Here is a 26,414-nt window from a genome sequence, read left to right as displayed (position 1 = left end):
ATTTAAAGATAGCGATAGATCAAGCAACTGGAAATCTAAATTGCAGAAAAGTGTAAAAGAAACTGGGTGCTGGGAGCAATATAAACAAAGAAACAAAATTTCAGTGAATAAGAACTTAGAGCACTTGCAAGAAATGTAAATTGGAAGCAATGCAACAGAAAGTAAAAATGCTTGAAAGATTAAAAACAGAAAATGACTGATGCTAAATTTCAGCAATTAAAAGGATGTTGAAGATCTCAGGGGTGGAGGAGACTAGAAAACAAATCTAGATCTCAAGTCCTTCCTTGATCCAACAGCAGACAGATTGAAGAAGAAATGAAGATGAAAGCAGTAAGAGAACTTTGATTCAAATCGCAATTCACTGAAATTATGCAGCAAGACAAACAAAGGGAAATCTCAGAGGGAGAATGAAACAGAACACCTTCAATTCTCCACCTAAGACTCAAAAACAAAGAAAAGAAAACTAAAGAGAGAGAGCTCTCTAATGCCAATGCTCCCTAGTGGAGCCAACCATCAATGCTCTCTATTAGACCCCACCTCCCGGTGAAATAAAACTAATGCCTTTATATAGGCTTTTACAAAATGAAAACGAAGAATGAAAACAATATTTACAAAAATGAAATTCCTAATCTAACTTCTCTGTGTGCCTTTGAGTCATGTGGGCTTTGTTTGCTTTGGAGTGGAATTGGGTTTGAAGATGGATCTGGATGGTTGCTCTTGGCCTTGGGAAGAAATCCGCTTGTGAACCGGGCCATGAACCATTTAAGCTTGAGTCAAAGTTTGAGGCAAACTTTGACTCAAGCCTTTTTTAGCAGCTAGCCTCCCGTGCTGTCATCCACGTTTGAGCCAAAGTTTGAGGTCAAACTTTGAGCCAAACGTGGATCCTCCCTTGCATGCCTCTTGGCCTTGGGTGTGATTTTTGCAACCTTACATGCATGCTTGTATTTACCTTAATAAAGCTTAATGCATTAACATTAAAGCACTTATTTGCAATGTATGACTTTAATAATGTTTTAGTGCATTAACGTTAATTGCATTAGAAATTAAAGTTTGCATGCTTTCATGCTTTATTAATTACTAATGCCAATGCTTTCATTTAATGAATATGGCATAATACTAACGTGAATAAGCCCAGGTAGCATGCATTCATTTTCATTGGCATTAGTAATTAAGTTTCATGCATGTATAAGCATTAATAATCATATGCATGCATGCTTTAGCTATTGATTCATGATAATGCATGCATGAACATTAATGCATGATAATAAGGCCCAGGCTTCATGGTCATGGGCCACACTTTTAAAAGCGTGGCCTAAGGCTCCAAAGTGTGCTTCAACTTCAAATTGTGCCCCAAAATTCCTCTTTTCTTCTTTTAAGCTTATTTTGTGCTATTTTGCTTCTTTTTCAACTTATTTCCTGCAAAATTTATTAAATCAAAAGATCAAGGAAATATACCATTTAAGCACAAAAGAATGCAATATTTAAACACTAATTATCAATTACTTGTATGAAAAAGCATAGAAAAACATGACATGGTGACATGTCATCATTTCTTCCCACATTTGTTTCAGGATTAGCTAGGACTTCCCAGCTCCTGTTTTGAATTTGCTCTTGGATCTTCGGATATTCATCTTCTTTCAGATCGAATTTAACTTCCAGGATCACTGACCTTAGACTCATTATTTTGTAAAAATGGTCTGAATATTCTTTGGTTATGAACTTCCCTTGATTCCAAAGTGATTTTGGAATGTTCTCTTTCTTGCCTCTTGAGTCGGTTTGTTTTCCCTTAGGAGCCATGATCTTAGTGGGTATTGGCTTAGTGATCATGGATAAACACACCAAACTTAGAGGTTTGCTTGTCCTCAAGCAAAAGAAAAGAAAGGAGAGGGAAAGAGGGATAGCCAAGCGCAACTTGTGGAGGAGAGGGGGAGAGGCCGAACCAAAATTCAAAGGAAAGGGGGGGTGGGTTTCGAAAATTATTTGAAAAAGATATGATAGAAAAAGTGATTTGGAAAAGATAAGTATGATAGGAAAAGATGTGATTTAAAATTGAAAAGATATGAAAGATATTTGAAAAAGATAAATCTGGAATTTGAAAAAGATGATGTGAAGATTTGAAAAAGATATTGATGAGTTGAAAAGATTTTAGAAGGAAAAGAGATAGATTTGTTTTGAAAAGGATTTGAAAATAATTTGAAGAGGAAAAAGGGGTTTATGAATTAAGATACATTTGATACCTTTTGTAAAAAGGATTTGAAAAATTAGGATTTGTAACATGTTTGTGCAAGAAATCATGAATTGAAACATAAAAAATGAAAAAAATTTGAATTAAAAACGAAATTGCCTACTCCCCCACAATCCTGGCGTTAAACGCCCAACTACTGCATGTTTTGGGCGTTTAACGCCCAGTTGCTGCTTGGTTTGGGCATTTAACGCCCAGCTGTTGCTTCTAGCTGGCGTTAAATGCCAAAAACTCCTTTGTCACTGGGCATTTTTCTGAACGCCCAGGATGCTGTAAATCTGGCGTTAAACGCCCAGAAGTTGCTACTTTCTAGCGTTTAACGCCCAGATGGCTATCTTTACTGGCGTTAAACGCCCAGTAGATGCTTCTTTTGGGCGTTTAACGCCCAGTTGTGTTTCTTACTGGCGTTTTCTTGCCAGTAAGCTCCTTTTTCCTGTTTTGTGCTCTGAATTCTTCTGTAACCCTGTGGACTTATGCAATTGATTCTCTACCTTGTTAATATTAAGCTCATATAAATAAAATGAGGAATAAAATAAGATAAAATAACAGAAAAAGTTTTGCTAATGGCTGGGTTGCCTCCCAGTAAGCGCTTCTTTATTGTCTTTAGCTGGACCTTGCTGAGCTTTTAATCTAGCCTCAGCCTTGAGCACTCTTGCTCAATATTGCCTTCAAGATAGTGCTTGATTCTCTGTCTATTAACAATGAACTTCTTATCAGAATCAATGTCTTGAAGCTCCACATAACCATATGGTGATACACTTGTAATCACATATGGTCCTCTCCACCAGGATTTTAGTTTCCCGGGGAACAGCCTGAGCCTAGAGTTAAACAACAGAACCTTTTGTCCTGGTTCAAAGACTCTAGATGACAGCTTTCTGTCATGCCACCTTATTAATTTCTCTTTATAAAGCTTGGCATTTTCGAAAGCAGTGAGTCTAAATTCCTCTAGCTCATTCAGCTGGAGCAATCTTTTTTCTTCGGCTAATTTGGCATCAAAGTTTAGGAATTTGGTTGCCCAGTAGGCCTTATGTTCCAGTTCCACGGGCAGATGACAGGCCTTACCATACACAAGTTGGTATGGAGAGGTCCCTATAGGAGTCTTGAATGCTGTTCTGTAAGCGCACAGAGCATCATCCAAGCTTCTTGTCCAATCCTTTCTACGGGTACTTACAGTCCGTTCCAGGATTCTTTTAAGTTCTCTGTTAGAAACTTCAGCTTGCCCATTTATCTGTGGATGATATGGAATCGCCACCTTGTGGCGAATCCCATACCGGACCATGGCAGAGTAAAGCTGTTTGTTGCAGAAGTGAGTGCCCCCATCACTGATTAGTACTCTAGGGACACCAAACCTGCTGAAGATATGTTTCTGGAGGAACTTCAGCACTGTTTTAGTATCATTGGTGGGTGTGGCAACGGCCTCTACCCATTTTGATACATAGTCGACTGCCACCAGAATATAAGTGTTTGAGTATGATGGTAGGAAAGGTCCCATGAAGTCAATTCCCCATACATCAAACAACTCGATCTCCATGATTCCTTGTTGAGGCATGGCGTAACCATGAGGCAGATTACCAGCTCTTTGGCAACTGTCACAGTTACGTACAAACTCTCGGGAATCCCTATAGAGTGTAGGCCAGTAGAAGCCACATTGGAGGACCTTGGTGGCTGTTCGCTCACCTCCGAAATGGCCTCCATATTGTGATCCATGGCAATGCCATAAGATCCTCTGTGCTTCTTCTCTAGGCACACACCTACGGATTATTCCGTCTGCACATCTCTTAAAGAGATAGGGTTCATCCCATAAGTAGTACTTTGCATCAGTAATTAATTTTTTCTTTTGTTGCCTGCTGTACTCCTTGGGTATGAACCTTGCAGCTTTATAGTTTGCAATATCTGCAAACCATGGTGTTTCCTGAATGGCAAAAAAATGCTCATCCGGAAAGGTCTCAAAGATCTCAATAGAGGGAGGAAACTCCCCTTCTACTGGTTCTATCCGGGACAGATGATCAGCCACTTGGTTCTCTGTCCCTTTTCTGTCTCTTATTTCTATATCAAACTCTTGCAGAAGCAACACCCATCTTATGAGCCTGGGTTTTGAATCCTGCTTTGTGAGTAGATATTTAAGAGCAGCATGGTCAGTATACACAATCACTTTTGATCCTACTAAGTATTATCTAAACTTGTCAATGGCATAAACCACTGCAAGCAGTTCTTTTTCTGTGGTTGTGTAATTTTTCTGGGCATCATTTAGAACACGGCTAGCATAATAAATGACATGCAGAAGCTTGTCATGCCTCTGCCCCAGTACTGCACCAATGGCGTGGTCACTGGCATCACACATTAATTCAAATGGTAAAGTCCAGTCTGGTGCAGAAATAACTGGTGCTGTGACCAGCTTAGCTTTCAGAGTCTCAAACGCTTGCAGACACTCTGTGTCAAATAAAAATGGTGTGTCAGTAGCTAGCAGATTGATCAGTGGTTTTGCAATTTTTGAAAAATTCTTTATAAACCTCCTGTAGAATCCTGCATGCCTTAGAAAGCTTCTGATTGCCTAAACATTAGCAGGTGGTGGTAATTTTTCAATTACTTCCATTTTAGCTTGATCCACCTCTATCCCCTTGTTTGAGATTTTATGCCCAAGGACAATTCCTTCGGTCACCATAAAGTGACATTTTTCCTAGTTTAAAACTAGCTTGGTCTCTTGGCATCTTTTCAGAACAAGTGTTAAATGGTCAAGGCAAGAGCTGAATGAGTCTCCAAATACTGAAAAGTCATCCATGAAGACTTCCAGAAATTTCTCTACCATATCAGAGAAGATAGAGAGCATGCACCTCTGAAAGGTTGCAGGTGCATTACATAGACCAAAAGGCATTCTTTTGTAAGCAAATACTTCAGAAGGACATGTGAATGCTGTTTTCTCTTGGTCTTGAGGATCTACTGCAATTTGGTTGTAACCTGAATAGCCATCCAAAAAGCAGTAATATTCATGACCTGCTAATCTCTCTAGCATCTGGTCTATGAATGGTAAAGGAAAATGATCCTTTCTGGTGGCTGTATTGAGCCTTCTGTAGTCAATTGGTGCACGAAATTGTGATCTCAGGCAACGGCGCCAAAAACTCTGTACGCACGTCTTAATAAATCATTTTTCATTCACAACTTCGATACAACTAACCAACAAGTGCACTGGGTCGTCCAAGTAATAAAACCTTACGTGAGTAAGGGTCGATCCCACGGAGATTGTTGGTATGAATCAAGCTATGGTCATCTTGTAAATCTCAGTCAGGCGGATAATAATTGATTATGGAGTTTTCGAAAATTAATAATAAATAGACAGAAAATAAAGATAAAAATACTTATGTATATCATTGGTGAGAATTTCAGATAAGTGTATGGAGATGCGTTCGTTCCTCTGAACTTCTGCTTTCCTGCTGTCTTCATCCAATCAATCTTACTCCTTTCCATGACTGGCTTTATGTAAGGACATCACCATTGTCAATGGCTATTTTTTATCCTCTCTGTGAAAATGGTCCGATGCGCTGTCACTGCATGGCTAATCATCTGGAGGCATCACCGTGGTCAATGGCTGCATCCTATCCTCTTGTGAAAATGGTCCAAATGCTCTGTCACAGCACGGCTAATCGTATGAGGTTCTCGATCATACTGGAATAGGATTCACCCTCCTTTTGCGTCTGTCACTATGCCCAGCACTCGCGAGTTTGAAGTTCATCATAGTCATTCAATCCCAGAATCCTACTCGGAATACCACAGACAAGGTTTAGACTTTTCGGATTCTCATGAATGCCGCCATCAATCTAGCTTATACCACGAAGATTCTGATTAAGAGATCCAAGAGATAATCATCCAATCTAAGGTGGAACGGAAGTGATTGTCAGGCACGCGTTCGTGGAGGAATGATGATGATTGTCACGTTCATCACATTCATGTTGAAGTGCGAATGAATATCTTAGAAGCGGAATAAGTTGAATTGAATAGAAAAATAGTAGTACTTTGCATTAATTCATGAGGAACAGCAGAGCTCCACACCTTAATCTATGGAGTGCAGAAACTCTACCGTTTGAAAATACATAAGTGAAAGGTTCAGGCATGGCCGAATGGCCAGCCCCCATGATCTAAGAACCAGACGTCCCAAGATGATAAGATACAATAGTAAAAAGTCCTAGTTATATTAAACTAGTTACTAGGGTTTACAGAAGTAAGTAATTGATGCATAAATCCACTTCCGGGGCCCACTTGGTGTGTGCTTGGGTTGAGCTTAAATGTTACACGTGTAGAGGCTCTTTCTGGAGTTGAACGCCAGGTTGTAACGTGTTTCTGGCGTTCAACTCTGGTTCGTAACGTGTTTTTGGCGTTTAACTCTAGACTGCAGCGTAGAACTGGCGTTCAATGCCCTTTTGCGTCGTCTAAACTCGGCTAAAGTATGGACTATTATATATTGCTGGAAAGCTCTGGATGTCTACTTTCCAACGCAATTGAAAGTGTGCCATTTTGAGTTCTGTAGCTCCAGAAAATCCACTTTGAGCACAGGGAGGTCAGAATCCAACAGCATCAGCAGTCCTTCTTCAACCTCTGAATCTGATTTTTGCTCAAGTCCCTCAATTTCAGCCAGAAAATACCTGAAATCACAGAAAAACACACAAACTCATAGTGAAGTCCAGAAATGTGAATTTAACATAAAAACTAATGAAAACATCCTTAAAAGTAACTAGATCCTACTAAAAACATACTAAAAACAATGCCAAAAAGCGTATAAATTATCCGGTCATCACAACACCAAACTTAAATTGTTGCTTGTCCCCAAGCAACTAAAAATCAAATAGGATAAAAAGAAGAGAATATACTATAAATTCCAAACTATCAATGAAACATAGCTCCAATCAGATGAGCGGGACTTGTAGCTTTTTGCCTCTTGAATAGTTTTGGCATCTCACTTCATCCATTGAAGTTCAGAATGATTGGCATCTATAGGAACTCAGAGTTCAGATAGTGTTATTGATTCTCCTAGTTCAGTATGTTGATTCTTGAACACAGCTACTTTATGAGTCTTGGCCGTGGCCCTAAGCACTTTGTTTTCCAGTATTACCACCGGATACATAAATGCCACAGACACATAACTGGGTGAACCTTTTCAGATTGTGACTCAGCTTTGCTAAAGTCCCCAATTAGAGGTTTCCAAGGTTCTTAAGCACACTCTTCTTTTGCTTTGGACCTTGACTTTAACCGCTCAGTCTCAAGTTTTCACTTGACACCTTCACGCCACAAGCACATGGTTAGGGACAGCTTGGTTTAGCTGCTTAGGCCAGGATTTTATTCCTTTAGGCCCTCCTATCCACTGATGCTCAAAGCCTTGGGATCCTTTTTATTTACCCTTGTCTTTTGGTTTTAAGGGTTATTGGCTTTTTGCTCTTGCCTTTTGGTTTTAAGAGCTTTTGGCTTTTTCTGCTTGCTTTTTCTCTTTTTTTTTCTATTTTTTTTTGCCATGTTTTTTTTCTGCAAGCTTTGTTTTTTTTGCTGCTTTTTCTTGCTTCAAGAATCATTTTTATGATTTTTTAGATTATCAAATAACATGTCTCCTGTTCATCATTCTTTCAAGAGCCAACATATTTAACATTCTAAAACACCAACTTCAAAAGACATATACACTGTTCAAGCATTCATTCAGAAAACAAAAAGTTTTGTCTCCACATCAATATAATTAAACTAAGTTCAAGGATAAATTTGAAACTCATGTACTTCTTGTTCTTTTGAATTAAAGCAATTTTTCATTTAAGAGAGGTGATGGATTCATAGGACATCCATAACTTTAAGACAAAGTTACTAAATACTAATGATCATGTAATAAGACACAAACATTGATAAGCACTTAACATAAAGAAAACGAAAAACAGAGAATTTAAGAACAAGGAATGAGTCCACCTTAGTGATGGTGGCGTTTTCTCCTTGAGGAACCAATGATGTCCTTGAGCTCTTCTATGTCTCTTCCTTGCCTTTGTGGCTTGATCCCTAGTGATTTTTGATATTCCTATCCTCAGTTGCTTCCAATAATTATGTGGAGGGAAGTGCATCCCTTGAGGTATCTCAGGGATCTCTTGATTTGCAGCCACATGTTCTACCACTGAGCTATAGATCCTTTACATGAATCTCTCCATCTCCCATAACTTGGAGGTGGAAGCTTTTGTCTTCCCTTTTCTCTTCTCTTTCTTCTCTTTTTTTTTTTTTTTTTTTGAGGTTTCTCTGGCCGTAGGTGCCATCAATGGTTATGGAAAAGCAAAATAAGCAATGCTTTTACCACACCAAATTTAGAATATTGCTCGCCCTCGAGCAAAAGAAGAAAGAATAGTAGAAGAAGAAGATGTGGAAAAAAAACTAGGATTATGAGGAGGGAAGATGGGGATCCTGTGGGGTCCACAGATACTGAGATGATCCTGTGAGGTCCACAGATCTTGAGGTGTCAAGGATTTACATCCCTGCACCAATTAGGCATGTAAAATGCCTTTGCATGCAATTCTGGCGTTTAAACGCCGAACTGATGCTTGTTCTGGGCGTTCAACGCCCAGATGCAGCATGTTTCTAGCATTGAATGCCACTTCTATGCTTGTTTCTGGCGTTCAGCGCCAGCTTCATGCTCTGTTCTGGCGTTGAACGCCAGACAGATGCTCCTTACTAGCGCTTGAACGCCAGTGAACTCCTCCTCCAGGGTGTGCTGTTTTTTATGCTATTTTTGATTTTTCTTCAATTTTTTTCAGTTGTTTTTGTGACTCCACATGATCATGAACCTATAAAGACCTATAACTAATAAAAAATATAATTAAATAAATAAAAATTGGGTTGCCTCCCAACAAGCGCTTCTTTTAATGTCAATAGCTTGACAGTGGGCTCTCATGGAGCCTCACAGATGTTCAGAGCATTGTTGAGACTTCCCAACACCAAACTTAGAGTTTGGATATGGGAGTTCAACACCAAACTTAGAGTTTGGTTGTGGCCTCCCAACACCAAACTTAGAGTTTGACTGTGGGGGGCTTTGGTTGACTCTGTTTTGAGAGAAGCTTATTGTGCCTCTTTTCCATGTTTACAGAAGGATGTCCTTGAGTTTTAAACTCAATGGAGTCCTCATTCAATTGAAGGACTAGTTCACCTCTGTTAACATCAATCACAGCTCTTGCTGTGACTAGGAAGGGTCTTCCAAGGATGATGGATTCATCCTCATCCTTCCCAGTATCTAGGATTATGAAATCAGCAGGGATGTAAAGGCCTGCAACCTTTACTAACATGTCCTCTACTTGTCCATAAGCCTATTTTTTGGAATTGTCTGCCATCTCTAATGAGATTTTAGCTGCTTACACCCCAAAGATTCCCAGTTTCTCTATTACAGAAAGGGGCATGAGGTTTATCCCTGAACCAAGGTCACACAGAGCCTTTTCAAAGATCATGGTGCCTATGGTACAAGGTATTAGGAACTTTCTAGGATCCTGTTTCTTCTGAGGCAATGTCAGTTGATCCAGATCACTTAGTTCATTGGTGAACAAGGGAGGTTCATCTTCCCAAGTCTCAATACCAATTAATTTGGTATTCAGCTTCATGATTGCACCAGGGTACTTGGTAACTTGCTCCTTAGTAACATCCTCATTCTCTTCAGAAGAGGAATACTCATAAGAGCTCATGAATGGCATAAGGCAGTTCAATGGAATCTCTATGGTCTCTAGATGGGCCTCAGATTCCTTTGGTTCCTCAAAGGGAAACTCCTTATTGATCACTGGACGTCCCAGGGGGTCTTCCTCCTTGGGATTCATGTCCTCCCCTTCCTCTTTCGATTCGGCCATGATGGTTATATCAATGGCCTTGCACTCTCCTTTTGGATTTTCTTCTGTATTGCTTGGGAGAGCACTAGGAGGGGTTTCAGTGGTCTTCTTGCTCAGCTGGCCCACTTGTGCTTCCAAATTTCTAATGGAGGACCTTGTTTCATTCGTGAAACTCACAGTGGCCTTAGATAGATCAGAGACTAAGTTTGCTAAATTAGAGGTATTTTGTTCAGAGTTCTCTGTCTGTTGCTGAGTGGATGATGGAAAAGGTTTACTATTGTTAAACCTATTTCTTCCACCATTATTAAAGCCTTGTTGAGGCTTTTGTTGATCCTTCCATGAGAGATTTGGGTGATTTCTCCATGAGGGATTATAGGTGTTTCCATATGGTTCACCCATGTAATTCACCTCTGCTATTGCAGGGTTCTCATGATCATAAGCTTCTTCTTCAGAAGATGCCTCTTGAGTACTGTTGGATGCAGCTTGCATTCCATTCAGACTCTGAGAAATCATATTGACTTGCTGAGTCAATATTTTATTCTGAGCCAATATGGCATTCAGAGTATCAATTTCAAGAACTCCCTTCTTCTGAGGCGTCCCATTACTCACAGGATTCCTCTCAGAAGTGTACATGAACTGGTTATTAGCAACCATGTCAATGAGTTCTTGAGCTTCTGCAGGCATTTTCTTTAGGTGAATGGATCCACCTGCAGAAGTATCCAATGACATCTTAGCTAATTCAGACAGACTATCATAGAATATATCCAGGATGGTCCATTCTGAAAGCATGTCAGAAGGACACTTTTTGGTCAGTTGCTTGTATCTCTCACAAGCTTCATAGAGGGATTCACCTTCTTTCTGTCTGAAGGTTTGAACATCCACTCTAAGCTTACTCAGCTTTTGAGGAGGAAAGAACTTGGCTAAGAAAGCCTTGACCAGCTTATCCCAAGAGTTCAGGCTATCCTTAGGTTGAGAGTCCAACCATATTCTAGCTCTATCTCTTACAGCAAACGGGAAAAGCATGAGCCTGTAGACTTCAGGATCTACTCCATTAGTCTTAACAGTATCACAGATCTGCAAGAATTCAGTTAAGAACTGAAAGGAATCTTCAGATGGAAGTCCATGAAACTTGTAGTTTTGTTGCATTAGAGAAACTAATTGAGGTTTCAGCTCAAAATTGTTTGCTCCAACGGTAGGGATGGAGATGCTTCTTCCATGTAAATTGGAATTAGGTGCAGTAAAGTCACCAAGCATCCTCCTTGCATTATTATTATTTTCGGCTGCCATCTCCTCTTCCTGTTCGAAAATTTCTGTAAGGTTATCTCTGGAAATTTGATTTGACTCATAAAAACAACTAGATTTTTTTTAAAAAAAATTTTGAAAAAGTCAATCCAAATTTTTGAATTTTATGAGTGAAAAAGGGGAAGATATTTTTTTTGATTTTTGAATTTTCAATGATGAAAGAGAAAAACATGAAAAAGACTCAATGCATGAAAATTTTTAGATCAAAATGATGAATGCATGCAAGAATGCTATGAATGTCAAGATGAACATCAAGAACACTTTGAAGATCAAGATGAACACTAAGAACTTATTTTTGAATTTTTTTTTTTTGCAAAGAAAACATGCAAGACACTAAACTTAGAAATCTTTAATGCTTAGACACTAAGAATTCAAGAATGCATATGAAAAACACCATACAACACAAAACAATATAATATGAAGATCAATCAAGAAGGTTTATCAAGAACAACTTGAAGATCATGAAGAACACTATGAATGCATGAATTTTCGAAAAATGCAGAGAATTTTTAGAAAAAATACAGTTGACACCAAACTTGAAATTGACTCAAGACTCAAACAAGAAACACAAAATATTTTTGATTTTTTTTTTTGATTTTGTGATTTTTTTGTATTTTTATTTTATATTTTTCAAAAATTAGTGTGAAAAAGAAAAATAAGGATTCCAAAATTTTTAATATGAATTCCAGGAATCTTGCACTCTTATTCTAAAGCTCCAATCTAAGGGTTAGACGTGGCTTAATAGCCAGTCAAGCTTTAGCATGTAAATCTTTTGGATCTGGAACAGCAGCAGGTGGACTAGCAACAACTAGCTTGCTCTTGATAATGTTGGGTTGGAAGCCCCAGTCCAAATGAATTTAGACATGGCTTTACAGCCAGTCAGGCTTCAACATGCTTCATGAAACACTAGAATTCATTCTTAAAAATTCTGAAGAACATAATAAAAATTTTTGAAAAGAATTTTTAATTTTTTTTTCGAAAACAGATGAGAAATTTTTGAAAGATTTTTGAAAATTTTTTGAAAATAAAACAAAAAGAAAATTACCTAATCTGAGCAACAAGATGAACCGTCAGTTGTCCAAACTCGAACAATCTCCGACAACGGCGCCAAAAACTTGGTGCACGAAATTGTGATCTCAGGCAACGGCGCCAAAAACTCTGTACGCACGTCTTAATAAATCGTTTTTCATTCACAACTTCGATACAACTAACCAGCAAGTGCACTGGGTCGTCCAAGTAATAAAACCTTACGTGAGTAAGGGTCGATCCCACGGAGATTGTTGGTATGAAGCAAGCTATGGTCATCTTGTAAATCTCAGTCAGGCGGATAATAATTGATTATGGAGTTTTCGAAAATTAATAATAAATAGACAGAAAATAAATATAAAAATACTTATGTATATCATTGGTGAGAATTTCAGATAAGTGTATGGAGATGCGTTCGTTCCTCTGAACTTCTGCTTTCCTGCTGTCTTCATCCAATCAATCTTACTCCTTTCCATGGCTGGCTTTATTTAAGGACATCACCATTGTCAATGGCTATTTTTTATCCTCTCTGTGAAAATGGTCCGATGCGCTGTCACTGCATGGCTAATCATCTGGAGGCATCACCGTAGTCAATGGCTGCATCCTATCCTCTTGTGAAAATGGTCCAAATGCTCTGTCACAGCACGGCTAATCATCTGAGGTTCTCGATCATACTGGAATAGGATTCACCCTCCTTTTGCGTCTGTCACTACGCCCAGCACTCGCGAGTTTGAAGTTCGTCATAGTCATTCAATCCCAGAATCCTACTCGGAATACCACAGACAAGGTTTAGACTTTCTGGATTCTCATGAATGCCGCCATCAATCTAGCTTATACCACGAAGATTCTGATTAAGAGATCTAAGAGATAATCATCCAATCTAAGGTGGAACGGAAGTGGTTGTCAGGCACGCGTTCGTGGGGGAATGATGATGATTTTCACGTTCATCACATTCATGTTGAAGTGCGAATGAATATCTTAGAAGTGGAATAAGTTGAATTGAATAGAAAAATAGTAGTACTTTGCATTAATTCATGAGGAACAGCAAAGCTCCACACCTTAATCTATGGAGTGCAGAAACTCAACCGTTTGAAAATACATAAGTGAAAGGTTCAGGCATGGCCGAATGGCCAGCCCCCATGATCTAAGAACCAGACGTCCCAAGATGATAAGATACAATAGTAAAAAGTCCTATTTATACTAAACTAGTTACTAGGGTTTACAGAAGTAAGTAATTGATGCATAAATCCACTTCTGGGGCCCACTTGGTGTGTGCTTGGGCTGAGCTTGAATGTTACACGTGCAGAGGCTCTTTCTGGAGTTGAACACCAGGTTGTAATGTGTTTCTGGCGTTCAACTCTGGTTCGTAACGTGTTTCTGGCGTTTAACTCCAGACTGCAGCGTAGAACTGGCGTTCAACGCCCTTTTGCGTCATTTAAACTCGACCAAAGTATGGACTATTATATTATTCTGGAAAGCCTTGGATGTCTAATTTCCAACGCAATTGGAAGCGCGCCATTTTGAGTTCTGTAGCTCCAGAAAATCCACTTTGAGTGCAGGGAGTTCAGAATCCAACAGCATCAGCAGTCCTTCTTCAACCTCTGAATCTGATTTTTGCTCAAGTCCCTCAATTTCAGCTAGAAAATACCTGAAATCATAGAAAAACACACAAACTCATAGTGAAGTCCAGAAATGTGAATTTAACATAAAAACTAATGAAAATATCCCTAAAAGTAACTAGATCCTACTAAAAACATACTAAAAACAATGCCAAAAAGCGTATAAATTATCCGCTCATCATCAATGCACATGCGCCACCCTGTAACTGTTCTTGTAGGAACCAGTTCATTTTTTTCATTATGAACCACTGTCATGCCTCCTTTCTTGGGAACAACTTGAACAGGGCTCACCCAGGGTCTATCAGAAATAGGATAAATAATCCCAGCCTCCAGTAATTTGGTGACCTCTTTCTGCACCACTTCCTTCATGGCTGGATTTAGCCGCCTCTGTGGTTGAACCACTGGCTTAGCATCATCCTCCAATAGGATTTTGTGCATGCATCTAGCTGGGCTTATGCCCTTAAGGTCACTTATGGACCACCCAAGAGCTGTCTTGTGTGTCTTTAGCACTTGAATTAGTTCTTCCTCTTTCAGTGGGCTCAAAGCAAAGCTTATGATCACTGGAAAAGTGTCACCTTCTCCCAGAAATGCATATTTCAGGGATGGTGGTAATGGCTTGAGCTCGGGTTTAGAAGGTTTCTCCTCTTCCTGAGAAAATCTCAGAGGCTCTTTCAGTTCCTCTGAACCCTCCAAATCAGGCTGAACATCTTTAAAGATGTCTTCCAGCTCTGATTCGAGATTCTCAGCTATGTTGACCTCCTCTACCAAAGAGTCAATGAGATCAACTTTCATGCAGTCTTTTGGTGTGTCTGGATGCTGCATGGCCTTGATAGCATTCAACTTAAATTCATCCTCATTGACTCTCAGGGTTACTTCCCCCTTTTGGACATCAATGAGAGTTCGTCCAGTTGCTAGGAAAGGTCTTCCTAGAATGAGAGTAGCACTCTTGTGCTCCTCCATTTCCAGCACTACAAAGTCAGTGGGAAAGGCGAATGGCCCAACCCTGACAATCATGTCCTCAATCACGCCTGATGGGTATTTAATGGAGCCATCAGCAAGTTGGAGACATATCCGGGTTGGTTTAACTTCTTCAGTTAAACCAAGCTTTCTGATAGTGGATGCAGGTATTAAGTTAATGCTTGCCCCAAGATCACATAAAGTTGTCTTGGTGCAATTACCCTCTAATATGCATGGTATCAGAAAGCTCCTGGGATCTTTAAGCTTTTCTGGAAAGCTTTTTAGAATGACTGCACTGTATTCTTCAGTGAGGAGAACTCTTTCAGTTTCTCTCCAATCCTTCTTATGACTCAAGATCTCCTTCATGAACTTGGCATAAGAAGGTATTTGCTCAAGTGCCTCTGCAAATGGAATCTTTATTTCAAGATTCTTGAGATAATCTGCAAAGCGAGCAAATTGCTTATCCTGCTCCTCAAGGGGGAGTTTTTGAGGATAAGGTATCTTGGCTTTATATTCCTCAACCTTAGCTGCTGCAGGTTTATTTCCTACAGAGGTGGTTGGAGAAGCCTTTTTAGAGGGGTTGTTATCAGCACTTATGTGTGTCTGATCCCTCACTGGCATTTGAATGCCAGGGTTAGAAGCTGGAGTGGCATTGGACGCCAACTCCTTACTTGTTCCTGGCGTTTGAACGCCAGAACTGAGCTTCTATTGGGCGTTTGACGCCAAATCCTTGCCTATTTCTGGCGTTTGAACGCCAGAGTTATTCCTCTCTGGGCTCTTACTGTCCTCAGAGGGATTTTGGATAGCAATTTGTTCTTTTCTTGGCTTCCTGCTGCCTTGAAGTGAGGTATATAATGTTTTCCCACTTCTTAATTGAACTGCTTGGCACTCTTCTGTTATTTGTTTTGATAACTGTTGTTCTATTTGCTTCAACTGTACCTCCATATTTATATTATCCATTCTTGTGTCTTATAGTATCTCCTTGAATTCGGCCAGCTGTTTTGTTAGAAAGTCTAATTGCTGATTGAATTCAGTAATTTGTGCTGCAGGACTGAGTTCAGCAGTTACTGTTTTAGCCTCTTCTTTCATGGAAGATTCACTATTTAGGTACAGATGCTGATTTCTGGCAACTGTATCAATAAGCTCTTGAGCCTCTTCAATTTTTTTTATCATGTGTATAGATCCACCAGCTGAGTGATCTAGAGAAATTTGAGCTTTCTCTGTAAGCCCAAAATAAAAGATGTCTAACTGCACCTATTCTGAAAATATTTCAGAGGGGCATTTTCTTAGCATCTCTCTGTATCTCTCCCAGGCATCCTAAAGAGATTCATTATCTCCTTGTTTAAAGCCTTGGATGTCCAGCCTTAGCTGTGTCATCCGTTTTGGAGGGAAGTATTGATTCAGGAATTTTTCTGACAGCTGTTTCCATGTCCTTATGCTAGCCTTAGGTTGGTTATTTAACCACCTCTTAGCTTGGTCTTTTATAGCAAATGAAAATAGTAATAATCTGTAGACATCCTGATCTACTTCCTTATCATGTACTGTGCCAGCAATCTATAAAAACTGTGCCAGAAACTCTGTAGGTTCTTCCTGAGGAAGACCGAAATACTGGCAACTTTGCTGCACCATGATAATGAGCTGAGGATTCAACTCAAAGCTACTGACTCTAATGGAGGGTATACAGATACTACTCCCATATGAAGCAGTAGTGGGGTTGGCATATGACCCCAGAATCCTTCTGGACTGTTCAGTTCTACTTAGATCCATGATGGAGAAAAGGGAATTGATATGAATAGCAAATAGAATATTTTTTTTTTTGTAAAAAGGGAACGAATAAATAAATAATAAAAGAAAAGAGAATAGAATAAGTTGAAATTAAATATAGAATTCAAAAATTAAGAACAAAAAATTTAAGAATAGAATGATTACTTAATTAAGAAGATTTGAAAAATTTTGGATATGATTTTTGAAAAAGATTTTAAATTTTGAAATAGAAATCTGAATTTTAAAGGCAATTTTCAAAAATTCACTTTAAAATAGAGAGAAAAGATATTTTTTTGATTTTTGAATTTTATGATGAAAGAGAAAAACACACAAAAGACACACAACTTAAAATTTTTAGATCTAATGTTCCTTATTTTCGAAAATTTTTGAGGGAAACACCAAGAAACACCAAACTTAAAAATTTTAAGATCAAAACACAAGGAAGACTCAAGAACACTTTGAAGACTCACAAAAACAACAAGAACATGAAGATAGAACACCAAACTTAAAATTTTTTTGAAAACCAAAATAAAATTTTCGAAAACTAAAGAAAAATCAACAAGAAAACACCAAACTTAAAGTTTAGCACAAGATTTATTCAAAGAAAAATTACTTTTGAAAAAGTTTTTTAAAAAAGAAGATAGCCAATTACCAAGAACATAAGCATCACGCTCTAGCCAATTGAGCTATAAATTTAAAGTGTTTTTGATGCCAGGGCATTTTGGCCAGTTTCACTGACCTTTTCTTTACTGTTTTTAGGGTAGTTTCATGCATTTCCTTAGGAAATAAGCTAGTTTTGGGTAGATATTCACTTATATCTTGATTCGAGCATACATTATGTACCTTACATGATTTCATGAGGATTTTGCATGAATTTAATGACAAATTGGATGTTGCATTTCCCATGACTTGGATTAGAACTTTGATGCACTTTATTGCTTGATTTCAGGACAAAGGAAGCAAAGAAGAACCACATTAGTGGCTATGTTAGTTACACTAACGTGGAATGGGAGTAACTTGCAAAGTTAAAGAGAAAAGTAATTGCCAATAACGCTCTCGAAGCCATCATTGCCCACGTTAAGAGTCACGTTAACTAAGTTAACGTGAACTCTAACGTGGAAGAAAGGAAATGGAGCCAACGTTAGTGACACTTAACATTATCACTAACGTTGGACCAAGCTCATAAGTGGCCACGTTAGTTGCCACGTTAACTTGGTTAACGTGGCCTCTAACGTTAAGAAGTAAAGGGGAAGCCAACGTTAGTGACATTCAACTTTATCACTAACGTTGGCCAAGTCACAATAAGCCACGTTAACTCCCACGTTAACCTAGTTAACGTGGAAGCTAACGTGAAGAAACAAGGTGGTCGACAACGTTAGTGACACCAAACATTGTCACTAACATTGGAAGGAACCCACACAAGCCCCAATAAGCCACGTTAACTCCCACGTTAACTTAGTTAACGTGGAAGTTAACGTGAAAAAGGGAGGAGATCGCCAACGTTAGTGACACCCAACATTGTCACTAACGTTGGAATGAGCCCACACAAGCCACTATGAGCCACGTTAACTCCCACGTTAACTTAGTTAACGTGGAAGCTAACGTGGATAAGGGAATGATGAGCCAACGTTAGTGACACTCAACTTTGTCACTAACGTTGGAGATGGCTAGCATGGCCACGTTAGAAGCCACGTTAACCTAGTTAACGTGGACTCTAAGGTGAGAAATAGGGGCACATTGGAACGTTAGTGACAATGGTAAGTGTCACTAACGTTCTCGAAGGTTGGCAAGCTGATGAGCGGATATTTTATACGCTTTTTGGGGATAATTTCATATAGTTTAGAGTATGTTTTAGTTAGTTTTTAGTCTATTTCTAGTAGTTTTTAGGAAAAATTCATATTTCTGGACTTTACTATGAGTTGTGTGTTTTTCTGTAATTTCAGGTATTTTTCTGGCTGAAATTGAAGGAGCTGAGCAAAAATCTGATTCAGGCTGAAAAAGGACTGCTGATGCTGTTGGATTCTGACCTCCCTGCACTCAAAGTGGATTTTCTGGAGCTACAGAACTCGAAATGGCATGCTTTCAATTGCTTTGGAAAGTAGACATCCAGGGCTTTCCAGCAATGTATAATAGTCCATACTTTACACAAGGATAGACGACGTAAACTGGCGTTCAACGCCAGTTCTCTGCCCAATTCTAGCGTCCAGCGCCAGAAAAGGATCAAAAACTGGAGTTGAACGCCCAAACTGGCATAAAAACTGGCGTTCAACTCCACAAATGGCCTCTGCACGAAATCTCAGCCCCAGCACACACCAAGTGGGCCCCAGCACACCAAGTGGGCCCCAGAAGTGGATCTCTGCATCATCCATCATAGTCCACTCATATTTTGTAACCCTAGGCTACTAGTTTAGTATTTAAACAACTTTTAGAGACTTATTCTGTATCTCATGACATTTTAGATCTAAACTTTGTATTCTCTGATGGCATGAGTCTCTAAACCCCATTGTTGGGGGTGAGGAGCTCTGCTGTGTCTCAATGAATTAATGCAAGTATTTCTGTTTTCCATTCAAACACGCTTGTTCCTATCTAAGATGTTCATTCGCGCTTAACTGTGATGAAGGTGATGATCAGTGACATTCATCACCTTCCTCAAACCATGAACGCGTGCCTGACAACCACCTCCGTTCTATATCCGATTGAATGAGTATCTCTTAGATTCCTTAATCAGAATCTCCGTGGTATAAGCTAGAACTGATGGCGGCATTCATGAGAATCCGGAAAGTCTAAACCTTGTCTGTGGTATTCCGAGTAGGATTCAAGGATTGAATGACTGTGATGAGCTTCAAACTCCTGAAGGCTGGGCGTTAGTGACAGACGCAAAAGGATAGTAAATCCTATTCCAACCGGATCGAGAACCAACCGGTGATTAGCCGTGCTGTGACAGAGCGCGTGAGCGTAGTTTTCACTGGAAGGATGGAAGGTAGCCACTGACAACGGTGATCCACCAACACACAGCTTGCCATAGGAGGACGTGCGTGCGTGAATCAGAAGACAGAGGAAAGCAGAAATTCAGAAGACAAAGCATCTCCAAAACTCCAACATATTCTCCATTACTGCACAACAAGTAACTTTTAATTTATGCTCTACTGGTTATTCACAATTCAACTGATAAACATAATTGACTTCCTGACTAAGATTTACAAGATAACCATAGATTGCTTCAAACCAACAATCTCCGTGGGATTCGACCCTTACTCACATAAGGTATTACTTGGACGACTCAGTGTACTTGCTGGTCAGTGGTACGTGTTGTGAAAAGTGTGATTCGCAATTTGTGCTACCACAAGCCTACGTTAAAAGAGCCACGTTAACTAAGTTAACGTGGACTCTAACGTAAGGAAGGGGGAGACTTCTCAACGTTACTGGGAAAGGTAAGTCCCAGTAACGTGTGCGAAGGGCATAGAGGCAACGTTAGTGGCAACGTTTGTGCCACTAACGTTGAAGTTAATGTGGCTCTTACTTTGGTGAGGAACGTTAGTGAAAAAGGTGATTGTCACTAACGTTCTCGAATCCATATTTTCACTGAACGTTAACACCACTAACGTCCTGAGCTAAAGTCTCTGCCCACTTCACACTTTCTCTCTGCAAGTAAAGCCAAGCCCAATGAAAAAGAGAAGTGCTTCAAACACAAGATCCAAAGGCCCATACCCAAGACTTGAAGAGCCAACTAGAAGAACAGAAGAGTAGTATATATAGGAGTAGCTTTGAATTAAATTGAGAGTTGGAATTTATAGGGAGCCTCTTGGCATAGAACTACTCTCTCTAATTTACTTTCTCTGCACTTCTAGTTTCATCATGTATTCTCCATCTTTGTTTTCATTTTCCAAAGCTATGAACAACTAAACCCCTTTCATTGGGTTAGGGAGCTCTGTTGTAATTTGATGGATCAATATTAGTTTTCATTATTCTTCTTCTATCTTTTCTCTTGATTTTACTTGAAAGCTTTCGATCTTCATCCAATTGGGTAGTTATCTTGGAAAAGAAGCTATTCATACTTGGATCTCTTCTGAACCTTGAAAGAAGAATGAAGAGATCATGCTAGAAATGCTTTCTCATGCTTGACCAAATTGGGTTTGGATGGATATGTGACTATAATCCTCTCAACACTTGATTTGGGAAATGCATGTGGTATAATCAGTGACCATACTTCATCTCTTCTCATGAGCAATTGACCAAGGAATTGGCTATTGATCAAGATTTGAGAGATTGAATTACAAGAAATTGTAATTCGATCACTTAAGATTGCCAAGGAGATCAATGAGTGCATTGATTGAGGAAGAGATGAAAATGAAATTGATCCGGAGAATGCAACATCTCCTAAGCCCAATGAACTCCCCATTTCTGATCTTACCCATTCTCTTTAATTTCTGTCATTTACTTTTATGAGCAATTTCCCCATTCCCATTTAAGATTCTGCAATTTACTTTCCGTCATCTACATTCAGCTCTTATTTCTAGCATTTACTTTTCTGTTATTTACTTTCCCGCCATTTAATTTTCTGCAATTCTCAACTCAAATTCTGATTCGCTCAACTAGAACATTCCTCTAATTAAAGTTGCTTGATCAATCAATCCCTGTGGGATTCGACCTCACTCTATTGTGAGTTTTTACTTGATGACAAATTCGGTACACTTGCCGAAGGAAATTTGTTATGAGACAAGTTTTCCGTGCATCAGTTTTAACAGGGTATTTAATAGGAAAAAAAATTTTTTAAATACTAATAATTCGAAAATGCACAAGAAAAACAAGAAAAATCACAAAACAAGAAAAACTAAAGATCAAACAAAGAAAATAAACAAGAACAACTTGAGATTAAGGAAGAACAAAGAACATGCAATTCGAAAATTTAAAGGGAAATAAAAACATGTAGTTAACACCAAACTTAAAACATGAAACTAAACTCAAACAGAAGACTAAATCATGAAGTTATTGGTTTAAAAAAATTTTCAAAAATAATTAAGAAAAAGAAAATAAGGATTCTAAAATTTTAACAAGAACAATAATAAAAGACTCTGACCCAAAAGACAAAATTTTCCTAATCTAAGCAACAAGATGAACTGTCAGTTGTTCAAACTCGAACAATCCCCGGCAACGGCACCAAAAACTTGGTGCACAAATTGTGAATCACACTTTTCACAACTCGTACCACTAACCAGCAAGTGCACTGGGTCGTCCAAGTAATACCTTACGTGAGTAAGGGCCGAATCCCACGAAGATTGTTGGCTTGAAGCAATCTATGGTTATCTTGTAACTCTTAGTCAGGATATCAATTATATTTATCAGTTTGAATTGCAAAAAATAAAAGAGCATGAAATAAATACTTGTTCTGCAGTAATAGAGAATATGTTGGAGTTTTGGAGGTGCTTTGTCTTCTGAATCTCTGCTTTCCCCTGTCTTCTTTTTCACGCACGCAAGGTCCTCCTATGGCAAGCTGTATGTTGGTGGATCACCGTTGTCAATGGCTACCCTCCGTCCTCTCAGTGAAAATAGTCCAGGTGCGCTGTCACCGCCCGGCTAATCATCTGTCGGTTCTCACTCATGCTGGAATAGGATCCGTTGGTCCTTTTGCGTCTGTCACTACGCCCAACCTTTGTGAGTTTGAAGCTCGTCACAGTCATTCAATCCCTGAATCCTACTCGGAATACCACAGACAAGGTTTAGACTTTCCGGATTCTCAAGAATGCTGCCAATGGATTCTAGCTTATACCACGAAGATTTTGATTAAGGAATCCAAGAGATATTCATTCAATCGAAGGTAGAACGAGATTGGTTATCAGGCACGCGTTCATAGATTGAGAATGGTGATGAGTGTCACCAATCATCACATTCATCATATTGAAGTGCGAATGAACATCTTAGATAGAAACAAGCGTGTTTGAATGGATAACAGAAATATTTGCATTAATTCATCAAGACACAGCAGAGCTCCTCACCCCCAACAATGGAGTTTAGAGACTCATGCCGTCAAAGAGTACAAAGTTCAGATCTAAAATGTCATGAGGTACAAAATAATCCTCTAAAAGTTGTTTAAATACTAAACTAGTAACCTAGGTTTACAGAAAATGAGTAAACTAAGATAGATAGTGCAGAAATCCACTTCTGGGGCCTACTTGGTGTGTACTGGGGCTGAGACTTAAGCTTTACATGTGCCTAGGCTGTTTCTGGAGTTAAATGCCAGGTTGTAACCTGTTTTGGGCGTTTAACTCCAACTTGTAACTTGTTTCCGGCGTTTAACGCCAGACTACAACATCGAACTGGCGTTGAACGCCAGTTTACATCGTCTATCCTTGAGCAAAGTATGGACTATTATATATTTCTGGAAAGCCCTGAATGTCTACTTTCCAACGCAATTGGGAGCGTGCCAATTAGACTCGTGTAGCTCCAGAAAATCCATTCCGAGTGCAGAGAGGTCAGAATCCAACAGCATCAACAGTCCTTTTTCAGCCTGAATCAGATTTTTTCTCAGCTCCCTCAATTTCAGCCAGAAAATACCTGAAATTACAGAAAAACACACAAACTCGTAGTAAAGTCCAGAAATATGAATTTTGCCTAAAAACTAATGAAAATATACTAAAAACTAACTAAAACATACTAAAAACTACATGAAATTAACCCCAAAAAGCGTATAAAATATCCGCTCATCAAACACCTTTCTTTATAGCTTAATTTTACATTCAGCAATTCCCCACTCGCATTTACATTCAAGTCATTTATGATTCTGCACTTTACATTCTGCCATTTCTATTTCTGCACTTTATTACTTTCCTTTATATTCTAGCCATTTACATTTCTGTCATTTATAATTCTGCAAATCACAATCTACTTGTTCTGCTTGACTAATTCATCAATCGATTAAAACTTCTTGAATTTGCCAATCTCTGTGGATACGATCCCACTCCACTGTGGGTTATTACTTGACGATAATTTTGGTGCGCTTGCCAAAAGAACTAATTCACCATTTTTGAATGGGGGTGTGAATTGGACTCATCAGGGAGAGATCTTAAGGCTGATCCAGCTAGGAACCTAGACAGAGCCGCTAGTCTTCCATTGAGCTGCTGGACCTCTTTGACGCAGGTCGGACTTTTCATGCGAAGTATGGCCTGGCACTTATCTGGATTTGCTTCGATGCCTCTTTGGGTGAGCATGAAGCCCAGGAATTTGCCAGCTTCTACTATGAAGGTGCACTTTGCGGGGTTAAGTCGCATGCCATGCTTTCTTATGTTGTCGAACACTTTAGTGAGATCGGATAGCAACGATTCCTCACTTTGTGTTTTTACCAGCATGTCGTCTACATAAACCTCCATTAACTTTCCGATGTGGTCGGCAAAGACTTTGTTCATCAATCTTTGGTATGTAGCTCCTGCATTTTTGAGTCCAAATGGCATGACTATGTAGCAGTAATTTGCCTTTGGAGTTAGGAACGAGGTCTTTTCTTGGTGGGGTGGATACATTGGAATTTGGTTGTATCCCGAATAAGTGATGAGTCCATATTTTATGATATATTTTTGATTTATTTGAGTGGATTTCATCACATAAACCCACATTTATTCATCTAAATAGCATGCTTTTGAGATTTCTTCCGAAATTGTGCTTGAAAGTGAAAACATGCTTTTTTGTGCTTAATTTAGTCAATTTTGATTCACTTTAATCCCTTTTGGTGCTTTGATGTATTTGTTAAGTGATTTTAGGTTTCCAAGGCAAGTATGGGTTGAAAAATTGAGGAAAAGAGCATGCAAAAGGGAAGAAAACATGAAAAAATGGTGTTTGGACATTTCAGCATCCGTGCATGCGCACAAGAACGAGTACAGTGACGCGTACGCGTGACCCACGTGTACATGTGGATGGATTTTTTGCCAGGCGACGCGTACGCGTGACCTACACATATGTGTGACCCAAATTACGTCAGCTCATTAATTGCAAATCGCTGGTGGCAATTTTTGGGCCTCCAGAACCCAATCCAGCTCATTTTTGAAGCTATATGAGGCCAAAGGAAAGCTGAATGAAAGGGAAAGCAATTAGGTTTAGGTTTTATGATGTTTTCTCTTAGTTTCTAGAGAGAGAAGCTCCACTCTCTCTCTAGAACTAGGGTTTTTAGCTTAGTTTCTGTTCATATCCTGGGTCGAGCTGTCCGACCCGGGATGTTTAACGACAAGTCGACCGACCTCTTTAGGTCAGGACTATCCGACCTCTTCTCAATGAGCTTGGTCAAGTTACCAGAAAAAGCACAAATAGGGCCCAAATAGAGGAACACGACCCAAATCTAAAGGCAGTCCAAGCCTACAGAGATAAGGGCGGTTCCCTTTAAGATAAGATGACTTCACTCAAAGATAAGATAAGATAAGATAACTATCTTATCTCCAGAAAGGTCACTCCACACCATTATATATACACTGGAGCACCCAGGTATAACTCATACTCTGATTCTACTAAAACCATGCTTAATACCCTTGCTAACTTAAGCATTGGAGTCCCTTGCAGGTACCACCACCCTTCGGTGACGAAGGATCGGCATCACCAACAAGTCCAACAAGTCGGACACGGCGGCTCTGGCCACCACCCACAAGTTGGACACATCAGCGCCGACCAGCACAGAAGATCTCGTCCGAGATCGACTTACAGTTTCAAGTAACCCTCGAAACATTGGCGTCGTTGCCGGGGAATCTGGTAGTCATCCCATCATCATGGTGGACAACCTTGACAACGACCATAATTCTGATTTAGAGAATAGAACGCCACATAAGAATGCAGAGGTTACAATGGACGATACTTCTCAATCTAACAAAGACAAGAATTCACCAAACACGGGAGCCATGGAGGCACTTTAGGATCGCCTGAAATAACTCGAAAAAGAGGTCGATTATCAACGGGAAGCCAAAAGAGACATACGAAGGGAAGCTAGGTGACGCCACGAGTTAGAAGACAAGCTCCTAAAGCTCGAAGCCAATCTCAAGGCCAAAACTACTTGATCCAGCCGCGAAGATAGCTCCCGTAAGGACCAAGACCCATTCACCAAAGAAATCATGAAGACCAAATTTCCAAATGACTTCAAACCTCCCGACATAACTCTATACGATGGCACAGTAGATCCCAGCCATCATCTCAGTAATTTAAGAAGTAGAATGTACCTCATGACGCCTCAGATGCAGTTCGTTGCAAAGCCTTTCCAACTACCTTAACAAAGACAGCAATTAGATGGTTCGACAACCTGCCCCCTAGGTCTATCTCAAGCTTTGACGATTTGGCCAAAAATTTTGTAGCCAGATTCTCCATCTAGAAAGACAAAACTAAGCACGCCTCAAGCCTATTAGGAATCAAGCAAGGAGATCGGGAAAGTCTCTGCAGCTACATGGAAAGATTCAACAAAGCATGTCTGGACATACAAAATCTGCCAACAGAAGCAACCATAATGGGTCTCATCAATGGCTTACGAGAGGGACCTTTTAGTCACTCAATATCAAAAAAATATCCCACATCCCGAAATGAAGTGCAAGAACGAGCAGAGAAATACATCAACATGGAGGAAAACTCTCGACTAGGAGAGACCTCAAAGTCCGGATTCTCCTATTCCTCCTGGGACAAGGACAAAGAGTCCAAGAAAAAAGAAGATCAGCATGGAGAAAAAATCAA

General features: G+C 39.5%; 1 non-coding gene across 1 annotated transcript; it reads left to right on the top strand.

Moving 5' to 3' along the window:
- The first annotated feature begins 10,842 nt into the window (after positions 1-10,842).
- LOC148565158 (small nucleolar RNA R71) lies at positions 10,843-10,950 on the top strand. Its single transcript, XR_015884940.1, has one exon. It is a non-coding gene; the product is annotated as a small nucleolar RNA R71 (small nucleolar RNA).
- The last annotated feature ends 15,464 nt before the right edge of the window (positions 10,951-26,414 follow it).

The sequence above is a fragment of the Arachis ipaensis genome, chromosome B5, assembly GCF_059453495.1.
Source record: "Arachis ipaensis isolate K30076 ecotype BB chromosome B5, ASM5945349v1, whole genome shotgun sequence".
Taxonomy (NCBI): domain Eukaryota; kingdom Viridiplantae; phylum Streptophyta; class Magnoliopsida; order Fabales; family Fabaceae; genus Arachis; species Arachis ipaensis.
The sequence above is the reverse complement of the archived record's forward strand: the minus strand, read 5'-3'. Positions and strand labels throughout refer to the sequence as shown.